The sequence below is a fragment of the Pseudonaja textilis genome, chromosome 3 (genome assembly GCF_049901715.1).
Source record: "Pseudonaja textilis isolate UNSWEBS1 chromosome 3, rPseTex1.2, whole genome shotgun sequence".
Classification (NCBI taxonomy): Eukaryota; Metazoa; Chordata; class Lepidosauria; order Squamata; family Elapidae; genus Pseudonaja; species Pseudonaja textilis.
This window is the reverse complement of record NC_141992.1, coordinates 91,336,487-91,342,079: the sequence shown is the minus strand read 5'-3', so window position 1 is coordinate 91,342,079 and position 5,593 is coordinate 91,336,487. Positions and strand designations below refer to the sequence as shown.

The following is a 5,593-nucleotide window of genomic DNA, read 5'->3' as shown; positions in this document are numbered from 1 at the left end:
GCAAATGACCCAGGATATCACAGCACAAGACCAAGGATACCACAGCAATAAATCTCAAAAGATCATCACACAACCCATTACCCAAGCCGTTACTACACAGGAGGCTAATAGAAAAGAGATCAAAACACAAACGACCCAGGCGATTACAATGCAGGACCCAGGATATCACAACAAAAGAACTCGCAAGCCCATCATAAAACCCATTACCCAAACCGTTAAAACACGAGAGGCTAATGGAAAAAAGATCACTACAAAACAAACGACCCAGGAGATTACAGCACAAGATCCAGGATATCTCCACAACAAAATTCACAAGGCCATCACATAGCCCATTATACCAACATCAACTCCATCAACCAATCAAGAGGCAGCAGCACAGCCACCCAGCCCAGCACACCAGCCCCCACCACCAGTATTTATAGAGAGACGGCAGCTCCAATCACACACTGCTTGCACTGACACGAAGCCAAAAGCACCAGCCTGAGGATGGTGAGTGGGACCTCACTGAAACGTCACCAAGATACTCTTAATCTTACATGGGAAAAGACCCGAACACACCTAGACATACATACATACATATATATATATATATATATATATATATATATATGTGGTATTCAGCTTTGTTCGGGTATTTTCCCACGTCATTATAGTTGTGCTTTTAAAGTTGTAGCAATGTTTCAGCAGAATCTCATCTGCCATCATCAGGCTTCTGTATTGAATTCGTCTGTGAGTCAGGTTTTCACAGCCATTTCTGTTTTAAATTTGGGGTTAGCCTACTGCTGTGCCAAAATGGTTTTTTCTTCATCCTGATTGGTTGGGAGTCTTGGTCTGTGTTTATTGGTCTTGGAGTTTGCTGTGTTCTTCTTGATTGGAAGATCTGCTTGTAAGTTTCGACATGGTTTCACTATTCACTCAAGTCCCGATAAAAGAGACCCTTGAAATCATCTAAAATAAGTACCAACCAGCTAAACACCTCATGGAACTAACAGAACACTGCTTAACTAACACATATTTCATATACAAAGGACAAAGATACAAGCAAACTGAAGGAGCCCCTATGGGATCACCACTGTCACCCTTCAGTGCAAACCTGTTCATGGAAGAATTCGAATCCAGAGCCCTGGCCAATGCCATCCACAAACCCAAACTATGGTTAAGATACATCGATGACACATTTGTGATTTGGCCCCATGGAAAAGAAAACCTAAACAATTTCCTAACACACCTGAACAGCACACACCCCAAAATCAAGCTCACCATGGAAACAGAAACAAACAAACAACTACCATTCCTAGATGTACTAATCTGCAAAAAAACCAGATGGCACACTAGGACACAACGTATACCAGAAGAAAACACACACTAACTGCTACCTCAACGCCCAATCCCACCACCACCCAGCACAGATAAACTCCGTGGCTAAAACACTAATTACTAGAACCAAATGCCTGGCAGACAAGACACACATTAAGACTGAACTATGCACCCTGACTAAGGTACTGACAGCCAACAGCTTCCACAAAAGCAAAATCACTGGCTTGATCCACAAATACACACTGAGACATAATAGAGACCCAGAAGATGAACAGACCTATGGAACAGCTGTCCTGCCCTACATAAGAGGTACTACAGACAAAATTAGTAAGATACTGCACAGACATCACATCAAGACTGCCTTCAAAACAGACAGAAAAATAGCAGCCATCCTTAGAAACCCCAAAGATAAAATCGACCTGGACAACCAAGGCATATACGAAGTCCCCTGTGCATCATGCCCGGCCACATACATTGGACAGACCAATAGAAGAATAAGTACCCGCCTGGATGAACACAAAAATGCAGTCAAAAAGTTGGAACACACTTCCTCACTAGTCCAACACATGGAAGCCACAGGTCATAGCATCAACTTCAATGGCACCAAAACCCTAGCCACTATAGAAAACCCCAGCCACAGAATCATCAGAGAAGCCATAGAGATTGAAAAAAGACCAGAAAGCATGAATAGAAGAGATGATTCCACCAGACTGTCAATCATTTGGAAGTCTGCACTCACAAACAAAAAAATCTCCACACCACAAGCCAGGCAAACACCTGGGCACAGACAGATCCCCCCTGATACCTCCAGCTCAAACACACCCCAACCAGGCACCCAGATGAAACCTAGCTTCCTAACTAATGATAGCCGTCCATTTGCCCGGAGCCAAGCTGCACTAAAGGCCTCCAATAAAGTAACACAATGTTGCCAGCCAATCAAGAGCCAAAAAGAGCCAAAAAACAGACAGGAGATATTAGAAACACCAATCAAGCAGAACACAGCGAACTCCAAGACCAATAAACACAGACCAAGACTCCCAACCAATCAGGGTGAAGAAAAAACCATTCTGGCACAGCAATAGGCTGCCCCAAATTTAAATCTGAAACCACTATAAAAGCCTGACTCACAGATGAACACTATACAGAAGCCTGATGAAGGCAGATGAGATTCTGCTGAAACATCGCTACAACTTTAAAAGCACAACTACTATGACGTGGGAAAATACCCTAGCAAAGCCGAATGCCATACATGTAAGTACCCGCGAAAACTTAAGAAAACATATATATATGTGTGTGTGTCTGTGTGTGTGTCTGTGTCTGTGTGTGTAACAAATGAATAAATAAAATAAATATTACGGAAACTGCAGTAAAAGCCTCATTGCATTGGCCAGGAATCGAACCCGGGCCTCCCGCATGGCAGGTGAGAATTCTACCACTGAACCACCAATGCACTGTTGGGAACAACTGGATGGCTACTTTGATGGAATAAAAAAAAAAAGGCATTATTGGCCTAGCTTGGAAGCTGAAGTATAATAATGATTTAAAATATTCTCTTTGTACATTTATTGTACAGATGGTCCTCAAGTTATAAATGTAATAGAGTCTGCCCATTCCAAGGTAGTCCTCTGGTTATGAATGTAACGGAGCCTGCCCTTTCCAATCATAACCTGAGGATTTGTGGGAGTAAATCTCATACCTTGAACATAATACACTCGATTCGCTAATCAAATGTGAAGTTTGTTAAGTGCACATGAGGTATTTCAGGATAGGGAAGTTCATGGGGGGAGGGGCTAGTGATGGAACAGGCCACCTGCTTAAGACCACCCAAGGCCTTTCCAGCCCACTGAAATACCTCATGCTCCCCACAATTGCTTCCCCCCTCCCCCACCCAACCAATGTCAGGTCATTTACCATGCAAAGATCTAGCAAGTTGTCTCCTCTCCAGCCTCTCAGCTGTGAGAGCTTTCCAATGCTCCATTTTGGCCTGCCCAGACAGGATAGGCATAGTTCTAAAATACAGGTCTTTGATTATTTTATAGTACCAACTTTCACTTTTGCATGGACACATTTAAAATATGGTTTCCCTGAGTAGTTTTATGATCTTTATAGGAAAATAATGTGACAGTTAGTGTTATGTCCTCGGGGCTGACACAGGTTCCCCCTCAGGTCCGTTCATACTGCGGGGGCGTTTGCAGCCCCCATTGGCTGGCTCCCTTCGATAGCCGGCTATAAAAGCCGGCTGCTAGGTCGAGCCAGCCGCTGTTCGCTGGAAGGTCTGTTGTTAGCTTACAGACGCGACAGCCCCCTTTATTCCCCTGAATAAAGTGTGTTATTGAGATGCTCTGGTGTGGCCTCCCCTTTGTTCCGAACTTAACATTGGCGACGAAGGTGGGATCTGGCCAACCAGCAGCATTACCAAAAGAGCTGAATCACACACCAAAACGCTGAACCGTAGCCGCGCCGCTTGAGAGCTCGGTCAGTTATTGATTGCGGAAGTGAAAGTGGAGCGTGTAGCCGCTCCGTTCAAAAAAAGCTACGTGAGAGAAGTGGGGCACTGAGAACCTCAGTCGCCCAGCATTGAGCACAGAATCCAACCGCTGCTGTTCGGATTCTGCCTGTTAGCAAAGCTTTTGGTGCTGCGCTCTCAGCCGCCAGAACACAGAGGCGCGCGATTTGAATAGCTGTCAGCACGATGCTACAGCTATAGCCGCCTACGCCCTTGTAAGGGCGTGAAATTCAAATGGAAGTCAGTTACAGCGCTACAGCAATAGCCGCCATAATCACTCAGAGCGTGTAACCCAGAGAGATCCTGTAGAGCTGAAACAGCGCTGCGAGCTGCAGCTGCCATTTCATCAGGGCCTTTGTATTCCCAGAGAGAGAATTGGTCAGTCTACCAACAGACTGAACACCCAATATGAATTCAAATCCGGCGTTTCCGCCATTTAAGCCAGATGAAGACAAGTGGGACTCTTACAGAAACCGCTTCAATCACTACCTTGATGCCATCGGTCTGGCCGATGTGACAGAGAACAGGAAGAAATCGTACTTCCTGAGTTACTGCGGAGCCACGGTATTCGATACCGCCACAGCGCTACTCGCCCCCAGGGAATTAAAGAACGTTCTGTGGTCCGAGCTGTTGGAGACCCTCTCTAACCATTATCCTCCAAAGCCATCGCAGATAGCGAGACGTTTTGCCTTTCGCATGAGAAAACAGACAGATGGAGAATCTATCAATCAATATATGGCCGCCCTAAGAACCACAGCTCTCCACTGCGAATTTAAAAACTACCTAGATGACATGCTCCTGGATCAGCTCGTCTGTGGAGTCAGAGATGTAAGGTTGCAGAGGCGGCTGTTGGCTAGAAAGGATCTCAACCTCACCCAGGCAATCTAGGAAGCCTTGGCCGCTGAGCTAGTGACACAATCGGCCGCTGAAATACAAGGCAGCGCAGCCAAACCCAGTCTGGTCACTGTCCATTCCGAAGAAACAGTGAGTGAAGAAGACTCCTCCAAACACTTAGAAGTACATCGCCTCAAACCTTTCAAACAGCCACAGGTAGGAGTTAGACCAAAGAACGGCAACATGCCCAAACACATCTTGTTGTGCCTCTCCTGCAGGGGGTCCCATGCCAGAACGACTTGCAGGTTCAGGAACGCCACCTGCAACAATTGCGACAAGAAAGGCCACATCGCCAGGGCCTGCCAGGCAACGCACGCGGCTCCACAAAAGTCATCATCCCCTTACTCCCCTCCGGGGCCACCCAGGCAAGTAGAAAGTTGTTATACGTGCTACCAAGCTAACCACACTTTTTTGACTCCTAATAAAATTACCCTTTCTATTCATTTAGAAGGTAAACCCTGTCTTATGGAAGTCGATACCGGATCGGCATTATCAATCATCTCTTGGAGCACACTCAAGAAAATACGACCCAACCTCTCCAGGAAGCAACTCCAGAAGAGTCGTCTTACCTTGAGGGATTACCAGGGGAAGAATATTCCAGTACTCAGAACAGGCAAGTTCCTCATTAGATTCAAATCCTTTAAAGGCCATCTGCCTTTAGTGGTAGTAGATGGTGCCCTCCCTAGCCTTTTGGGGTTGGATTGGTTCCCCTATCTCGGCCTTAGCTTAACGGGAGTACATGCTGTCTCACCTTCCGATATCGACTCACTATTTTCAGACTATGCTGATGTGTTCAGCAATGAATTGGGTTGTTATAATGGTACACCCATTTCCTTTTCGGTGGACCCCCAAGCAGTTCCCGTCCGTTTAAAACCA

At 45.8% G+C, this 5,593-nt stretch overlaps 1 non-coding gene across 1 annotated transcript; it reads right to left on the bottom strand.

The window, feature by feature from the left end:
• Positions 1-2,696: 2,696 nt before the first annotated feature.
• TRNAG-GCC (transfer RNA glycine (anticodon GCC)) lies at positions 2,697-2,767 on the bottom strand. Its single transcript has one exon. It is a non-coding gene; the product is annotated as a tRNA-Gly (tRNA).
• Positions 2,768-5,593: the final 2,826 nt, after the last annotated feature.